A 19,869-nucleotide genomic window follows, 5' to 3' on the forward strand; every position below is an offset into this window, starting at 1 on the left:
GTCCAAAATAACTGCATCTAAGAAAAGACTTCTGAAACCCAAACAACTATTCTAAAGCAATGGTTTAGAATAATAATGACAACAATTCATTATAAAGCTTTAATCTGGCAAGCGGTAAAACGAAAATAAACAACCATACGTAGTCACTCGCAGGTTGGCAATGACCTTTCTTGCAAAAGACGGCTTTTACGCTGAGTTTACCATCTTAGTGCTTAATGTGAAAATACATTCTCTAAAGCAATGGTGGTACGGCTTGTCTAAGTTTGCTTCTTAAATACCATTATATTACAAAATTAAAAGATGAGAACCGGTCCATACCTCGAGGGAAAAAAAAAAAAGGCCCCATTAGTCTGGGAGCCCCTGCTCCAGGGAAGTCTCAAGCTGTTTCTCAGCATCAGTCTCAGAGAAGATGGGAAAAGAGCAGAAAAGCCTGAGCTGGGGAACCTGACTACTGAGGGCGGTGTTCTCAAAGGGGCAGCACATTCTACTAACTCGAGGGCCGGTCCACAGACACTCAGACTCAGGGGCTCTGTCTTCAATACCTTCCCCAAGCCGCAGCCAAGGCGTCCACCTCAACACGGAGCGGAGGGACCGCCCTGGGGGTAAGGGCCGGAGAGGGGTCGGCGAAGGCTGCGCTGCCCTGGCGAGCTCAAGCCGCACCCCGGGCCGCCCTCCCCGCGTGCCAACCTAACCCGAGCCCACCCCGCTCACCGGGGGCTCCCGCAGCGGCTCCGGCCTTGGGGACCGCCGCTTCGGCGCCGGGACGCCGGGAGATGACACGGGAACTGGACGCCACGGCACCTGAGGCCCCAAATAATGGCTGACCCGCGGATACCGCGATTTCCGGTCGCTCACCCCACCTCCCAGTGCCGGCTCTCTAGGAAGCCATAGCTCTATGGTTCCTAGTTTTTCCCGGTGAAGGCGAAGAAAAGCGGAGCTCCTGGACCCTTGGGTCTTCATTCCTCCCAACCAGAGAGTAGGCGTAGCTGTGTTCCGGAACACAAGGATCAGCGGTGAATCACACGGTTCAGGCCCTCAGGACGCTTGTTGTCTCCTGAAGGAACGGAACCTTTTTGTTTTAATTTGCAGTTCAACTGAGGTTGATGGGGAGTAATTCTTCATATGTCTGAGTGACTTCGTGGGTGACTTTTCCAATCTATTCTTGAACCTGGAGCAGTTCTCACTGTAAATAACATGGCTTGTAAATGACTCCCTTGTGAACTGGCTTACTGTCGAGTATCTCTTGCCCAAATGATGAGATAATGGAGCTCTGGTGTTAAATATTAATCAAGCTGAAACTGCAATAGAGAGACACTGCCTCTCTGGAATGAGAAAGTTGTTGCAGTTGTCCATCACCCTGGGTAAATTTAGGTCTGTGTAAAGGAAACTGAACTCTGATTCTCTCTTTGATACTTAGATATTTTAAGTTTGGACTCCTGGAGTCGTCAACCCCTATATAAGACAGACCAGAAAGATGCTCCAAGAGGGTGTTGCAGGAGAGGGAAATGTCATGTCCTGGGACCCACAGGAGCCCTTAGAATGGACCATGGCCAAGTGAGGGTCCTTGGGTTGTGCAGGAAAAAATTCAAGAGCTCACCAAAGAAAAGTGAAAGCAAGTTTATTTAGAGCGATACACACTCCACGGGCCAAATGTGGACTGTCTCAGAAAGTGAGAGCGGCCCCAGGGCATGGGGCTGTAGTTTTTATGGGCTAAGTAATTTAATACGCTAAGGAATGGGAGGAATATTGCTGTTACCAGAAGGAATATTGCTATTTCTCGGAAGGGTGGGGATTTCCCAGGAATTGGGCCACTGCCCACTTTTTCGCCTTTTCTGGTCTGTCTGGGAACTGTCATGGCTGAAGGGGCATGATTTTTAGTATTACAATGAAGGTATAATGAGCTAAAGGTCAATGACCAGACTTTTCTCAAAGCTACCTTGGTTACCAAGCAGGTTCTAGCTGGTCTTTATCGAATCCAAACAACTGCGCTCCATCTTCATTTATCTAGAGTTTGTGTCCTGCCCCTTTCCCTCCTGTGTCAAGGGCCAGGGCCATGTCTGTCTGGATCCCTTGTATACTTGGCACCTAGCACAAAGCCATACTAGGTGCTAGATGAACGTTTGTTGAATGAGCAAGGTGTTATTCTGTATATATGTCCTCTCCTGGCTTTCAATGAACACCTGCCTAAACATTTCAGCCTCTACTCTTTCATTCATTCAACAAGTATTAACTGAGTACTAACCATGTGCTAGACACTATTTTAGGCACTAGGGACATAAATGAAGAGGTAAAGTCCCTAGGAGCTTACATTTCTAGTGGGGGTAGACAGGAAAACAAATACAAAATATGTCAGGGAGTGATACATGCTAAGCAGAAAGATGGTAAAGACCCAACAAAGGAGGCTTAGAAGCAGCAGCCAACCAAGTAGAAGGAGAACCAGGAGATAGTACTTTATAGGTCTCAAAGCACGAATGGGAGATTTTGAAATAATAATCAACGTGGTCCCTGCTCCCCCTACACTAAATCATTTTACTTGTGACCTGAGGCCCCTTCTCCTCCCCTGCCTGCCCAAGTAGACAGAGGTTATTCACTGTGAGACTAGAAAAAAAGGGTACAAAGACTATACTGTCAGCTCAATAGACACTTTTGGGAGATGGAAAGACATGCTTGCCAAACAAGTGTTTCTGCTAGGGAAGAAGAAAGGAATGAGAGGAGCCAAAATGACTAATTGGGCTGTGGATGACTGACCAGTGAGCCTATAATCATCCACACCCTACCAAGCAGTGGCCTGGAAGGATGTAACCAGAGTTGTCTGCTGGTGAGGACCACTAATTGCCAATGGTCAGCCTAGAGCCCCAGTTTTATCATTCAGTTTGTGCCCTGAGATTCAGCCTGGTGCCCATCTGACAGTCAAGGAATTTGAAGCCTCCTCATCCTCACCCCAAGATGAAAGGCTTGGTTATCTTGTGGGATGATGGTAGTCGAAAAGGGATACCCTACCTTTGAAGAAGATGGAACTATATGGAATCTGTTTAAAGTGGCCCAGAGAGCTGGGATGTTGGTGGAATACAACACATAGCCTCTGTTTTACGTACACTCACACATTCTTAGCACATAGAATTCCCACAGGTGAAGTACACTGGATTTGGAATCAGAAAACCTAGGTTTGGGTCCTGGCTCTTTCTCTTACTAGCTCTGTGATGTTATTAAGTCCGCCTCTAAGTCTCAGTTTCTCTGTCGGTCAAATATTGGTATAATGCCTACTTCATAGCGTTGTTGTGAGCATTCAGTAAAAGGATCATGTGAAAATACTTTATGAGACAATTTAGTTGTCAAAAAAGTTGGATAAAAGAAGTAATGGTCAAAATCTAGAACTTGGCATAATGTAATATTTGTTCATTAAGTTAATATTAGGACTTCAGGCACCTCAAAAGCAAACAAGAATTAAATGAGTTTGTTAGGGCTATACAGTATATTCAGTTAATTAGGGACATAGGCAAGAATGGAACCGAGATCTTTCTGCTCTTTCTTTTGCAACAGGTTACATGCACCTAAACTGTCCAGATACCATAGAAATCACTTAAACATAGAACATGCCAACTCTGAAACATTCTTCTGAACTAAGCCCCTACTTTAATGCCAATTAATAGCTTGGAAACTTGAGTTCTATTCTTAATATTGCAGTTTCCAAACATCCCTTCAACCATTCCCATAGTTTTTAAGGGCCCAGACTCTGGAGCCAAAATCTCTGATTTTAAATCCAGGTTCATATGTGAGTACAACCCCCTTTTTGTGAGAAAGAAAAGCACACTAAAAAATGAGGGACCTCGGACTTCCCTGGCGGTCCAGTGGTTACAACTCCACGTTTCCAATGCAGGAGGCATGTGTTCGATCCCTGGTCAGGGAACTAAGATCCCACATGCGGTGTGGTATGGCTAAAAAATAAAAATAAAAAAAAATAAGAGGGACCAGACGTACACTCACGGCTGCCTCACCTTCTCATGGACCACTTTGTCTCTGAGAAGCAAGATCAACACATTCTCCTATCTTTGTGGTTCTCCTGTTTAATTTCATTGTCTTGCCTTAACAGGAAGGAAAATTGATCCTTCATTTTGGGGAGGGAAGAATTATACCAGATCCTTTGTCATAGGTCAGTCACACACCAATTTGCATTTAAAAACAAACAAACAAACAGCCCCACAACACTGGTAGAGTAGGATTTTATAGAAAGATGAGAAACACGACCTTAACATTCAGACTAGGATTTCTGTTTTAGTTGACCAGTATTCTGAGGTCTTAGCCCCATCTTAGACTATCGGTCCTCTCCCTCCAGCCTCTTCTCAAATACCTATCTATGATGTTGATTGATGCTCTTACACCTCTAATTCGGAGAGGTCCAAAAGCATACTTTTAAGTCAATCTAGAATCTTCCATCCTTAGCAGTGGCTAGGTGTCTGGGCAGAACAAAATGTAACTGAGGCCCTCCCCAGTCCAAGAGATTATGCAAATACTTCTCTTTCAGGTATTGGAAAATAATGGAATTAGTACTACATGGTTGAAGGGATTATTTCTAGACACTAAATTCTGAGTCAGGCATATGGAGAAGAGATCATGGAGCTCTTCAAGAATGCTAGCTCTCCCTTTGCCAATTTATTTCTCATAGTATTGATGAAAGTTTTGTCTTCTGGACCCTCCCAGTGTGGGTGAGTAGGTCTTGAACGGCAAATCCACTTTAATAATCCAATCTCCCTAAACCTTTGAATTCCCGCCCCATACATTAAACCAAGGGAGGGCGGGCATTTCTGATTCATTCACAACAGGCCATCTTTTGGTCCATGTTTCAGCCAGTCAACCAAACTGTCAGAGCCCTTTCTAACTCCCAGATTTGCAGATTCAAATGCTAATCTCTTCTGAAAACAACCTCACAGACACACCCAGAAATAATGTTTTGCCAGCTTTCTGGGCAACCCTTAGCCCAGTCAAATTCAACGTAAAATTAACCATCATAGGGCTTCCCTGGTGGCGCAGTGGTTGAGGGTCCGCCTGCTGATGCGGGGGACACGGGTTCGTGCCCCGGTCCGGGAGGATCCCGCATGCCATGGAGCGGCTGGGCCCGTGAGCCATGGCCGCTGAGCCTGCGCGTCCGGAGCCTGTGCTCCGCAACGGGAGAGGCCACAGCAGTGAGAGGCCCGCGTACCAAAAAAAAAAAAAAAAAAAAAATTAACCATCATAATTATTATCCCTTTAAGTAGTGTAGAATCTCATCTAATTGGTGTCTTCTCTTTCATTCCTGACATTGGTATTTTGTGTCTTCTCTTCTTTTAGCCTGATCAGTCTTGCTAGAGGTTTATCAATTTTATTGATTTTTCTAAAAGAAGCACTTTTGGTTTCATTAATTTTTTTCTATTGTTTTTGTTTTCTGTTTTCTAGTTTTCCACTCCGACTTTATTACTTCATTTCTTCTGCTCACTTTGATTAAAAAATTTTTTTTATTCAAGTATAGCTGATTTAAAATGTTGTGTCAGTTTCAGGTGTACAGCAATGATTTGGTTATATATATATGTTTCCTCATATATTGTGCCAATCAGTACTTGTGTCAGTGAAGGGGTCTAACGGCCCAGACCTCTCACTTCAAGTTTGGGCAATCTTGAAAGGCCATCCCAGTCTGAGTCTGAAGCCAGCAAAGGGAACATAGGTAACTCTGTGACTACAACATAGCTATCTTCTCCCACTGCTAATCCTGCTTTCGTCACTCTCTCTACAGATGTTAATCCCAATAGCGCTCTCCAATAAATTTGCTGCATATTATCCTGTCCCAGAATTTACTTCCCAAAAAGTTCAACTTAAAACAATCAGATAACTCAACTTTTTAAATTGTTAATTTTTAAATAACTGTTCCAGGTGTACTTGGATATGTAAATACCTAATTTTATATTACTTTCTTGGTCTGGTGTTTACCAAATTTGAACCCTAAAATACCATGAGGATTGATCCATGGCTATAAATTATTAGGGAGACTTTTATTTTACATTTAAAGCCCAGGACAAGCCCCACAAACTTCCTTAATGTCTTCCCTCTGCTCCTGACTCACTTTTTTTCCTAATGTATGCTTTCACTGAGGATGTAGCCCTGTGAAGATCTAGGTTTCTTGTTAATCTAGGTTCCAATTTTCCACCTCTTTGTAAGCCCAAGGCTCAAATCCTGCCCTTGTGGCTGATAAAATCTAAGTCCCTTGGCGACCAAGATCTCCAAACTGCTGCACGGCACCCAAGGCTTTATCACCCACTTATCTTTCTGACTTCCATTTCCTCTTCGTTCTAGGCTTTGAGGATTTATTTCACTTTCTTGAAAGCCCTGTAAAAGGATGTTCAAGTTTTATCCAGCATTTCTAGGTTGTTTCATAGCCAAAGGGCTTTATGATTATTTTGTTTGCCATATTGTTCTATTATAAATTTTTAAAACATGAATCTCTGTCCAACTCTGTTTTTAAACCAACACTGCAAATGTGACCGCATTTTCTTTCACTCAGTAAACTGGTTGCTAATTTGTTATGATTATACTAACTTTGGTATATGTCTCAATAATTTTGTGACTTATAGACTTTTCTGAGGGAAAATGGACAGTCATCACACAAATAGTCATGTAAAGAGTCAAGGCTCCTAATGGAGAGTTTTCTTAAATCCCCACAGCAAAAGTTTTGCTTTATATAGATTCCTACACCCTGTCCCAGAAATGCTGATTTGCTGGGCCTGGGAAATTACTTATATTACTTCTTGTGATTCCCAGATTTGGACTTCACTGGGCTTAGAGACTGGTTATAGCTTTTTCGTGTCTACAAACCTTGTACGTCAAATTATGCCACGTGGATTTGAAATGGTCAGTGGAAAGAGTGTGACCTAGTCAAGTCCTGTATCTATGTTGTCCAGAAAGGCATCTGCCATATCCTTTTTGACCCCTCACCAAACTGCCTTCTGGAGCAGAAATGGACTTCAGGGAACATGCTGGTTTTATTCAGCCAAATGACGTCTACATAATAGTATAGGTTTGAAACACAGATGAGACCGGGGGGCGGGTGGGGGGGTGGGTGGGACAATAAGTGGCTGTTCAAGTTCTCTAAGGAAATAACAGAAGGACACTTTCTAATGGTTAGAGCTCTAGTTTATGTAGAGTTGGCCCTCCGTATCTCTGGGTTCTGCATCCATGTGTTTAACCAACCACAGATAAAAAATATTAAAAACAAAAAAAAATTCCAAAAAGTTCCAAAAAGCAAAACTTGAATTTGCCACACTGGCAACTATTTACATATCATTTACATTGTATTTACAACTATTTACATAGCATTTACATCATATTAGGTATTATAAGTAATCTAAAGATGATTTAAAAGTATACGGGAGGATGTATATAGGTTGTATGCAATAGTTTGCCATCTTATATAAGGGACTTGAGCATCCTTTGAGTTTGGTATAGGGGTGGGGCTCCTGGAACCAATCCCCTGCAGTTACCGAGGGACAACTCTATTATGAGTGTGAAAATAACAAGCTTCATGTTGTGTTTGAATCTCAAACAACAGAATCATTCTTTCTAAAAACAGCTGCTTAAAAGAAGAGCAAACTGGACAGTTTTCTTCCCACTCTCAATAAAGGAAGGAAGCAAAGGGAAAAAAATTCAGTGATATTTATAACAAGTAAATAACAACAGATATTTATTGGAGGAATTATAGCTATCTTCTGCAAAAACAGTTTTATGACTTCAGTTTTATAACATCAGAGGTGACTATAGACAGTCTAGTTTCTAAACACAACCTAACAATATGAGCATACTATTTTATTTATATTGAATGGGAAAACATTAAAAAGCAAGTCTGTCTCTCAGGATACAGAGCTGAAATGAAATATAGTCTTATGGGATTCATATTCAATGGAATTACTCAGCTATTTAAAGCTCTTTTTGGTTTCAATTTTCTTCTCAGTTCCTAATAAGACCTAACATAGTACACACCATCAATGAAAAATATCTCTAAGTCTAGGGAGACACTTTCCTCTCTATGCATGATTCTTTGTCTTTCATATTTCCCTTTAATCAAGGCTACATAAGATTTTAATTTCACACTTTTTCTCACAACTAAAAAGAGACGTGTATATTTCTAGTCCACACCAAAGCAATTCTCAATAACCAGGGTATCTGTGACTAAAAAATACTTGCCTCTTCATATTCCTCAGGAATATTCAGGGTACTAAAAACTAAAGTGAATAAATGTGAGTGCACAGGAAGCTGGCAGATGACAAGAACACGGATGGGCAATACACAGTAGTTTAGTGATGTACATTTCAAAAGAGCTGGGGTTTTGATGGAATAGAGAAGAAATGGCCGTACAAAGAGGTAAACGGGTTGGGGGAGAAAAAACTAGCAATTGAGGGACTGCAGAGGAAGCACTGCTGTTAGGGATCAACCAGGCTTCCATTAGAACAGGAAGTTGGAAAAAACACATTCAAGGAGACAGATCCTGAATTCCAGAGTGTATCATGAAAGGGCTTGAAAGGAACTGCAAAATTAAACTCTGGCTGAAGCAGGCAGCTGGAAGTATTGAAAAACTTCTGGAGGAAGGTGGATGGTCAGTTCAAATTATATTGCAAAATATTTATATGAAAAGGTACAGAGACCATCTGTCAACATTTACTCCTGCAGCTTAAGACAGGCATCAACCTCTCAGACTAGAAGCTAGTGAAGGCCTCCTCCAGGGTCCGCTATCTTAGCTTGCCTGGGCAAGAAAAGTGAACGTATTCTGATCTCTGGCCAGTCTCCTAGAAGGTATTTACTCTTGAAGATCACAGTCTTTTAAGATGAAAAAGAAAACCTATTTGAAGAAAAAATTTCAGATGCTATGACACAGTGGTAGGAAAATGTTTTGGTCAGAGAACACTTGCTCAGCAATATAGGAAGCATCAACAACTCTGCTTAGCAATAATAAATGCTTAAAAAATACCACCTGACAGGCACACAGGAAGCTGTTTGCCTATTTTCTTAAAGCAGTTTTAGCAGGGCCAGGAGACATTAGTCCTGGGAGTTTCCACATAGGTAATCAGCAGGTGAGGATGGCTGCCATGACAAAAGGCATGAATATTAATGACAAATCCCTTGTAGAATTTTAAAAGGACACATGACAAGGGAAAAATGATGGAAGTGCCCTTACTGCTGCAGTTCTGTTTAGCCACTGCCACATGTGGGTGACCCTACTCTCGTGTCCACCCAGACTCTTGGGGAAGTGCCTACCCAAGGGTAACCAATGTTACAAGAGTCCTACCCCCTGAATGCAGCAGATCTGTTCCAGAGCCTCCAAACCTTGCTTTGAATAACTATGCAAAGAGGGACTATTACATCACAAAATAATATATAAGCCATTATCCTATCAAAATAGGACGAAACCAAACAATCCCTTTTCACCCAAATATACCCTTCACACCTTCCAATTCTTTCTAAGAAGTAACAGCAAGGAAGAAATATATAATCCTTAAAACTAAATTACAAGGTGCAGAGACAGGCCATAAATCTAACTCAGAGAAGACTGACAGCATCTTCCTTAGGAAACCATGATCAAATAACTGTCCAGATATAATCAACCACCTTTCACAGAAGTGGCTACTCAGGGGGATCCCAACTGGTCTCCCCCTCGCATAGAACCATCATGATGGACAGAGGCACTTTGGTATAATAAAGAAAGCATGGACTTGAAAGTCAGATCTGAGTTCACATTCTGGCTCCAACCACTTACTAGCCAGTCACCTAACCTCACTGAGACTCAATTTTCTTGTACCAATGTTATGAGGATTGGATGGGATATCAAATCCTCAGTAATCCCTGAAACAATAAATCACTATGTGCATAAGACAAATGGTGTTAGGTTTGGGCATTCACTGTATACAAAGAAAGAGGAATGGCTGCGTTAAGAATGGGGAGATTCTAAGGGTTCCCAGACGGATTCTGAGCTGTCTTAAAAGTTTAAAATATTGGTTGTAAACAGATTAAGGCCTTGTCAGAGGGCTAGACAAAAAGAAAGGCTTGTCACACATTTACATGCATTATCTCATTTAATCCTCACAACAACCCTGTGAGGTAGGTCGTTATTCCCATTTTACAGATAAATCTGTGGCTCAGAGCATTTGAGGGACTTGTCCAAAACTGACAAGCTAGGGCACAGCAGATTTGGAATTAGAACTCATATGTCTCTGACCCAAAAGTCTGCACTTTCAGCTATGAAAATCCATGTAACATGTGAAGGCAGAGTCTTCTCCTTGTTTGAATTATGCTGTGTCTCTTTAAAGGCTTTGAAACTGCAATTGTTCCAATTTCATAAGATGGCATTTTTTCTGTAGACATATATCGAAAAGGTGGAGCCTAGGTGGTTCTTTATTATCTGCGGATCCTTCTAAAACTGTGGGAGAGGAGAATGTAGTAAAGCTTTGCTGTTTTCTTTTAACCTAACAGTGATTAAGAAAGTGGATTATATATTCTGTTGACAACTGTAAAGTCAATTTATCTCAAAACTGCAAAAGCCAACAACTGGTATTTATGATGTAATACACAGGAAACAGGCTCTAAAAGGAAGTGACGTGCTCAGGGTTCCCCTGCTACTAAGTGTCAGTATTAGGGTGCAATCCCAGGACTTTAGAGTCTATGTTCTATGCGCCTTTCATAACCCTGTTGAGTGAAAATGAACATGTACTCGTTGTATTTAAAAAATACAAAAGTAGTACATTCTCACTGTAGAAAAATATGAAAGTAGTACATTCTCACTGTAGAAAATCTAAAAAGCATAGAAAAGTACAGAGAAAAAAATAGAAATTACCTATAATCCTATTACCCAGAGATAATCACTGTTAACATTTTGGTTTGGTATTATTTCATTCCCATTTCTTTCCTTTGTATAAATGTTTTTTAAAAATTTGGATCGTATTTCATTGTTTTTCTCTTTATCTTCTATTTCATCTAAATCATTTCCCCCATGGCATTAAATATTCTTTAAAAATGTTTACAATGGGTGCCAAACCATCATATGGCTAGACCGTCATTCACTTAAACCCTGTATGGTTGAAAATCTAGTTTTCTTCCTCCAGGTATATATGATGCTGGCATGAATAGCCCTTCTGTTAATCTTTGTCTACTTCTGATTACTTTCCCTGTATGAATTCTTAGAGAATTAAGGTTGATGATACTGAAAAATTGCTTTTCCAGAAAGTAGCAATTAGGTCCACTTCCAACAATATATGGCATTTATGACGTTTCTTTCTCCTCATTATGTTTTCTCTGGTGTTGAATAAGCTGTGAGCTATAACGATAGGCTTTCCCACACTCACTACATTTATAGGGTTTCTCCTTTGTGTGGGTTCTTAAATGTAGAATAACTTGAGAAGTCTGCCTGAAGGTTTTTCCACACTCATTGCATTTATAGGGTTTCTCTCCAGTGTGCACTCTCTGATGATCAATAAGATTTCGATTAGAAGTAAAAGCTTTCCCACACTCATTACATTTGTAAGGTTTCTCTCTACGATGAAGTCGCTGATGTTCATTAAGGGTCTTCTTTAAGATGAAAGCTTTTCCACACTCATCACATTCATAAGGCTTCTCCCCAGTGTGAATTCTCTGATGGTCCATAATCTTTGTATTAGAAACACACGTTTTCCCACACTCCTTACATTTGTAAACTTTTTTTCCTTTGTGCATTCTCTGATGTTGAGTAAGGTTTGAACTACGGCTAAAGGCTTTCCCACACTCGATACAAGTGTAGGGCTTCTCGCCAGTGTGAACTCTGTGATGTGAAATCAGACCAGAACTCCGACTAAAGGCTTTCCCACACTCCTTGCATTCATAAGTTTTCTCCCCACTGTGGATTCCCTGGTGCCGAATGAGGTGTGACTTACCACTGAAAGATTTCCCACATTCGCTGCACGTGTAGGGCTTCAGTCCAGTGTGGATTCTCCGATGAACAACCAGGTTGGAGCTATGACTGAAGGCTTTTCCACACTCCTTACACTTATAGGGTTTCTCTCCTGTGTGGATTCGTTCATGTACTGTGAGGTTTGCACTCTGACTAAAGGCTTTCCCACACTCAGTACACACATACTGTCTCTTTTCAGCCTGACTTCTCTCATTTATTGTAGGGTCATCTTTTTCAGATTCTTGGTCACTCACTTCTGTGAATGTTTTATTATCCTTAACTGTCTTCTGTTTGAAGTTTCTCGTCTTTCTCCTCATCTTCTCTTGCTTGAAGCATCCCAGTGGCCCCTTGAGTCTTCCCTTTCCCTTCAGAGGAGCTTTCTAAACATTGACTTCCTTGGCAACACCTCTGCGGAGTTCTCTTGAAAGTACGAGATTCAGATTTTTCGGGAATGATGTTTTTGAATCAATACTTCCTCAATCCCCGTTTCACCATCTGACAGAAGAAAGAAAAGTTGCACATGTCACCTGCTCTCTATACTAGAGGAAGGAGAATTATCCAAGGATAACAAGATGTGGCAGAACACAAGGTCCCTCATGGAAAAGTAAGTGTTCAAAGGCAGGGGGACCTGATCAAAAAGATGAGAAAAATGAGGATAGACATAGAAGCCAATGGAAAGGCTTATGGAAAGCCAGGGGCTGACAGGAGCCCAACATGTCCAGCATCAGAATGAACGATGAGTAGTATAAAACCCATCCTGGTTTCTTCCTGTCTCATGCTCTACTCCCAGAATTGGAGCCATCTAACTCCTAATCTGATCCCTAGAAAAAATGCACTGAAAGATCCTTCGTTCAGTAGCTTAAGTGACTAATCTTCAGATCAGTTTGGCATTTAGTTCATGCTGACCTATTCCCCTAGTACCAGTGATACAGTGGCTGGAACAAAATAGGTGCTCAAAAATTGTTTTATAGAATAATAACTCGGATTTTGTCTTAAGGTATGACTAAGATTTCATCTTTTGCTTTGGTCGAGGTACTACATCCCTCTTCTTAAACTTTGTTGTGATAGGGGTAACACAATTCTTCCAATATTGGAGCATAGTCATATCATAGCCTACTCTGTAGCGGCTGGTCTGTAGCTGGATCCAGCCGTATGTGCTAGTTCAGTCTGTCTGCTTTTCACCAAGCAGTCTACTGGGTGAACCTGAGAGGCTGAACTGGGAAACAGGGTTAATTAAAGCATGGCAGGGGAAACTCTAATAGGACCTTGCATGGTACAGTGGTAAAGTATCTAAAGATGGCAATAGGGTGAGAGCAGTGGGCAGCACAACTAAGAGGGGCCAATACATGAAACCAATGTCAGGGATGAGCAGGAGTTTCCCAACTGGTTTGATGTAAAGCTCTGAACATATAGATATCCCTAGCAGACCTCAATCTAGAGGGGGTTGAGTCATAAAAGAAAACTGAAAGATGACTCCATGATACTAACACATGACTAATTTTCCTTTTACTATGTTCCTTTTCAGACTTGTCCATATTCATAATTATATAGTTGTAAATATACAGTAGATATAATTTTGCATCCTACTTCTTTTACTTAATTTTTATAAGTATTTTTCCATATTGCTATTAACTCTTCATATGATCATTTTCTGACTGCATAATTCACCACCAATTAAACTCCTTACAGTTTACCTACAATTTTGCTAGTGTCAGACATTTCTGTTGTTCCCTGAGGTTTAACCACTATTAATAATGCTATCATGATCACTCTATACATATAAAGTTTTCTTCTCATTGAAATATATTCCTAGGATAGAAGTTCCACAAGTGAGTGATTGGGTCAGAAGGAATGACGTTGTTTTGTAGTACTACCTACTGCTTTTCAAAAAGCTTGACCAGTTTTCATTATCCCATAGCATTCTGATAAACTGAGTCAAGATCTCTGAAGGAAGGACATATTCAATGGTGAGTGCTCAAGGCCAGCAAGAAGAGAACTGTGGAGGTTAGAGTTCACATCTCAGAAGGGTGAGTGCCACCCATATGATACACAGGCACATATACACGGACTCATGCCCAAGATATGGAGGGCAGGCAGAGAAAATGGTGGGGGAGGAGGGGTTCTTGGCAGGAGCCTGAGCACACTCACATCCAGCTGCTGTTACCCTCCTAATCAAACAGGAGTTAGCAGGTGGAGGAAACTCAGTGAGAAGCCAGGGGAACTGCAGAGCAGAGTGGGACAGTAAGTGAAGCCGCCTCCAGAGTTCTGAGAAAGTTGATGGTTCTTTCTCAGTTTCTTTTCCATTTTTAATCTTCTCTGAAACTTTCTTTTCTTCATACATTTCTTCAACTAGTAATTATTGAACACTCTACCCTGTACATATCTCTGTCCTGGGTCTCATGCAGGGAAATTTTCAAAAAGCATTGTTGCAGAAAAGTGAAACCATTTGTGGTATGAATGAATGGATGGATGACTAGGTGGATAAGTTTATGGACTTGCTGTTATGAAAGCCTCCCATTTTGCTGGCAAATTGTCCTCTGCTAACTTATGTTATTGTTTAATTCTTCTTCTTTCTACAGTATTACTTATGAAAACTCAGGAAATGACTTTAGAGGAACAAATTCCCATAATTACTAGAACAAAGTATGTTAGAGATTCAGAATGAGACAGTGCCCTGAAGCCAGCCCCCGGATGTCTCATTTCTAGGCATGGCTGATCCAATGCTCCCCAGTTAGCTAGTGCAGTAACTATTATATCCTTAAAGGCTGTTATGGAAAGATCAGTCTTGCAGCCTTCCAAAAAGAGGTGTTCAAGAAAAACATTAATAAGCAGGTATTTACATGACTCCGTCTTCCACAAGCAATAAATACCATTATTGAATGCAAAAAAAAAGTTCTGTTACACACTGTGTCCCTCCAAAATTCATATGTTGAACCCCAAGCCCCCAATGTGACTATATTTGGAGATGTGAGTTCTAAGTGGGTAATTAAGGCTAAATGAGGTTATAAGGGTGGGCCCTGACCCAGTAGGATTAATGTGTCCATATAGGAAGACATACCAGAGAGTTAGCTTTCAACTTGCACTCCTGCCCCCTTCCCACCACATACACAAACCGAGGAAAGCCATGTGAGCACACAGCAAGAAGGTGGCTATCTACAAGCCAGGAATAGAGTCCTCACCAGAAACTGAATCAGCCAGTCATCATGATCTTGGACTTCTAGTCTCCATAACTGTGAGAAAATAAATGTCTGTTGTTTAAGCCACCCAATCTGTGGAATTTTGTTATGGAGGCCCAAGGAGACTAATATAAACGTGAAATATCATACCTACTTTTAAGGAACTTATAATGGAGTGATGACAATACACTAAGAAAGTAAATTACAAATTTACAAAGTACCCAATCAGAGGATGAAGGGCTAGGAGAGGGAGTGAGTGCTGGGGCTTGAGACGCTTGTGGAAAGGTGCTTTAAAAAGGTAGAACTAAAAAAAAAAAAAAAAAAGGTAGAACTTTGGCTGAACCTGAGGATAAGCAAGAACTGTTTTCTCAAAAGGATGTTAGCACAGGGTTGATGTACTCAGAAATAAGTGGGAGGCTACACTATCACATAGCTTTATGAAGGCAGGGATTTTTGTCCATATTGTTCATTATTGTATTCCTAGCAAAGTTCCAGGCACATACCAAGCACTCAAAAAAATTTTTTTTGTTGTTTCATGAACAAATGAGGAAATGAAACAATCGAATTGCGTGAAGTGATACCAGCCAGAACACTGAAATCACGGGGCAAAAAATATGGATATAATCTGCTGGTCAACGGAAACAAGTTCTAAATGGAAGAGTGAAATCTACCCTTAATTTCCTCTCTGTTTTCTATATTCTTTTTTTTTTTTTTTTGGCTGCGCCATGGCACAGCTTGCAGGATCCTAGTTTGCTGATCAGGGATCTTACCTGTGCCCCCTGCAGTGGAAGCTCGGAGCCCTAACCACTGGATCACGAAGGAATTCCCTCTATTTTCCATATTCTTTTTTCTACCTTGCTATTCTCTTTTCTTGTTACTTTCCTTCTCATTTTCACTTGTCAAGAACAAAGTTTTTCAAGCATTACCATTCATTTCCCCTAGTCCCAGACTTCCCTCCACCCCCAGCACATTCATGTTTCTCTGGGCTTCATGAAGTGGAAAACAGGAAAGAGGCAGCTGGGGTATCCCATGAGGAGTAAACTGAGGAAAATAAAAAGAAAGAATCCAAGAGCTGTCACCTAGGAGTAAGGTGATCATATACCCTGGTTTTCCCAGAATAGTCCTGGTTTATACCTGCTATTCCAGCATCATTATTCTTTATTTTTTTATTAAAAAATTTTTTTCCAGCACCATTATTAATAGTGCCCCCCTTAATTCACAAAAGCATCCCAGTTTGGATAATAAATTTTGTATCCCCCTACCCAAAAGTGAAATTAGGAAAAGAATGCTTTCGGAAGATTAGCCCAGATGGATTAGAGTTGAAAAAAAGAATGGAGGAAGGGAAATGAGTTGGGAGAAAAGTTTAGGAATGCAGTATGGGTGACCATTAGAGGGCCTGCGACTTTCTAGGTGCTGAATAAATGTTTGCTGAATGAATAAACAAATGTATGAGATAGTGAGACCCTAGTCCAGAATAACAACAGGATAGAAAACAAGTCCAGCTATTTCCAGGAAAGCATATGCATATATCAGACTGGATATAGAGGATGACTAAAGGAAAGAATTCTAGGCCATCAGATCCAGGTCTAAATATTGAGAATGGTACTATCACTAAGAAAGATGGGGATGTGGGAAAACACTTTAGACAAGAGGAGGAAGAATATGTCAGGAATACTAATTTGAGAATAAGACATAGGGGACAGATGAAGTCATGAAAATGTATAAGCTTGCTGAAATAGAGATTTTGGTTAAAGAGCAGGCAGAGAGAAAGAGAAATGCACAAGGATGTGCTGTAAGGATGCTCAGGGTGGTTCTGGGGGACCTGAGGAGGAAGCAAGACTTATCAGGAGAGCAGGGAGGGATAGTTTGAAGAGAGTTTGATCCAAGGAAACCTAACTATTTGCCCTCTGCCCAAATGGATGGGAAATTCCCTCAGAAATTCTGGAAGAATTCCCAGGCAGTAGGGAGGTGGGGTCTTAGCTAAAGAAGTAGGAGGAGGGATAGATGAGGCTATAAGGATAGCAAGTCACTAGGAGTATCCAGGCAACTGGGCACAAAATTACAATCTCAGACAATCAGTAAATGGAAGAGGACCAATGAGGCCCCACAGGTCTCTGACCCACAAATCCCTGAGAGTGATGGATGAGTGTCCTGATCTCAGGAGCACCATTCATTTCAGGCCGTGAGGAACCCACAAAGGGCAAAGTTCTATTCTGAGAGAGAGAGACAGAGGTTTTACCTAGAGGCGTTGTCTTCCTTTAATTCACCAGCATCACCAGCCTTTCAGGTTCCTCTGGGCAGTGGTCACATGGTCTTTGGTTACTGTTTAGCTGCAGTGGAGTGATGAATAAGAGGCAATACCTGAAAATAAATTCCAGAGAAACAGATGAATAAAGTGTAAAAATTTAAAGGACAAAAAAAAGAACTATTAGAAATTATCTTGATCTCAGGGAAAGGCCTAGGCCTTAAGCATAAAACAAAAGTTGACACCATAACAGAAAAGCTGATAGATTTGACCATATAAAAATTTCTTCACTTAAAAAAAAAATTAAAAATCTGTAATATAAAATAAAGTTGCCTTATACCATAATTCCTTCTGTGTATGTCTGTGTCCCTCCTCACATGTATACTTTAAGCTCTAAGCCCCCAGAGAACAGGGCCCATGATATTCGTATGTGGATCCCACTCAGTGCCTGGCACATAGGGCTCAATAAATGTTTGATTTGAAACGTTAAGTAAGTTCAGAATTCTATCTAATTCTATCTGGGTGTAGGGATGGTGAGAAGTGCACCCTCCACACATGACCACCCTCATCCCTCCTCTCCACCTGTTTATCTCTTTGGTGTTTCATATTGTCGAAACACCATGACAATACTGACATTCTTGGCAGTTCTGTCTCAACAGGGCCATCCAAGGGCTTAAATTCCCTAAGAGACTGACCTAGTCTAACTGCTCAGAGATTCTCAGAATGTCAGAGTTGGAAGGAAACTCCTAGACCACCTCGTCTCATATTAAAATTTTGAGCTGCGGAAACTGGAACTTAGAGGAGAGCTGGGACTCAAGCCAAAGTCTCCTGACACCCAAAACTGAGTTCCACTACATCACCCTTCCTCACCAAAACTCTACTCCTCAGGGTCCAGAGGTCCTCCTCCCACTTCTCTGTTTCTCTCGAGAAATGCTCCCTTTCAGACCTGGTTCCCATACTCTAGCAGGCAGGATTCCCGTCCCCAGACTAATTTCACAATAAACATCTCACCTGCCAAAGAGAAGGGAATGGCTCACTTTCACACCTGTGCACAGTAGCCTCACTCCAAAGGATCTGCCCAGGAAAAAGTTCCCGGTGGGGTCTTGGATCACTGTAAACACACAGAAACGACTTGAGTTCTCTGACAGCTCAACTGCAAGTGGACACTCAGGGCAATGTCCCATCCCTGGGTCACTTCCCTTCCTATTGAACTGAGAGCAATAAGGATAATCATTCCCATTTTAAAGATGAGGAAATGAAGCTCCCAGAGATGGAATGACTTGCTGAAGGTCGTATGGGTAGTAAGAGATAAGCCTTCTGCGTCGGAAGGAAATCCTCATTCCATCACACCACGGTCGCTCCTTTTCACCTGTTCTATTGATATCTAAGTCTCCACATTCTCCTCTAACTGACAAATGCATTCCAAGTGAGAAGTTCTCTGCAATCCAGCTTTCCAACAAAAGTCTGCAGAAAAGGGATGAGGGAAACTCTGCTGAGTCAAATGTCTTTAAAGACAGGAAGAAATAAGGCTTTACAGGGATGCTAGAAGGAGAATTTTTTTATGATTACCCATCTCTCAGGATCACTAGGCCTCAAAATCGGTTTTGTGTTTCCCCCTTCAGATTCCCAGACCCCGCGTCTAACCCTTCAAGCTTGTTCCATTTCTTCCCTACCAGAATATAGTTCTGCCTTGTACACAACTGTAATCCCTGGATCTAATACACTGCAAGTTGGTGCTAAGTATTTTTTGAATGAATGAATGAGTAATCTTCGGCAAGGCTCTGCCCTCCTCTCTGGGTCTGCTTCCTCACTGAGAACACAGCAGGGATTGGATTAGTGATCTGAGCCATATACTTAGGTGTTGCGGAGCCCTTTGAGAGCCTGAGCGGGATGTGGACCGCTTTTACCAGGGAGGCCCCGTGGCTAGCAACGAGGATGATACAGTTCTGTCACCGCTGTCAGCTGGTCCGAGTGAGCAGCTACGCGGAGCAGGAGACGAGACCCAAGACAAAGGGGCAGCGCAGAACAAGGGGAGCGGGGCCCACGACGACCCCTTGACCTGCCGCGCCCCCGTCTCCGCAGCGGGCAGCGGTGAAGGAGGCCTGGCCCCCGGCCTATGTGCCCCACCCGCTCCCAGAACCGGCCCGAAGCCCCACACCAAGCTGCCACATACCCCGCACCGAAAGCGCCCGACCCACATCTTGGAACAATGCGGAGAAGGAACTACGTCACCGACTCCCCACTAACTCCCACCCTAACCCTCCGGTCCTTCTAGGCATCGGGAGGTTTCTGCATCTCTGTGCCCGCTTCGCGAGCCCGCAGGTCAGGGGACGCTCTGGCCCCGCCTCCCTCCCAGTTTTATCCTACCATTGGCTGAGAGGGCGAAAGGGCGTGGAGAGTTCAGCCAATAGGCGGAGAGATCCTGGACGGGGTGGAGCCTGGGGAAAGGACTTGGTTAGGGCGGGAAGAGGGACCAATCAACTGGGCGGCCAGACTACCTTCCTCGAACTGAA

General features: G+C 42.1%; 1 protein-coding gene across 6 annotated transcripts in view; it reads right to left on the bottom strand.

Annotated features, from left to right (window-relative positions):
* Window positions 1-19,557, bottom strand: part of LOC307192428 (uncharacterized protein) — a 40,693-nt gene extending 21,136 nt beyond the window's left edge. Inside the window, exons 1-3 of one of the 6 annotated variants that reach the window (XM_079933283.1) lie at window positions 19,530-19,557; window positions 18,368-18,467; window positions 17,351-17,472 (exon numbers count right to left, since the gene is read on the bottom strand). The gene's annotated coding sequence lies outside the window, so the exon portion shown is untranslated. Of the gene's footprint in view, window positions 1-711; window positions 819-17,350; window positions 17,918-18,367; window positions 18,532-19,529 lie in introns of those variants that run through there. The other 5 variants (XM_079933282.1, XM_079933286.1, XM_079933285.1 and 2 more) reach the window with 5 other exon arrangements.
* Between the last annotated feature and the right edge of the window lie 312 nt (window positions 19,558-19,869).

The sequence above is a fragment of the Stenella coeruleoalba genome (genome assembly GCF_951394435.1).
Source record: "Stenella coeruleoalba genome assembly, chromosome: 10".
NCBI lineage: Eukaryota > Metazoa > Chordata > Mammalia > Artiodactyla > Delphinidae > Stenella > Stenella coeruleoalba.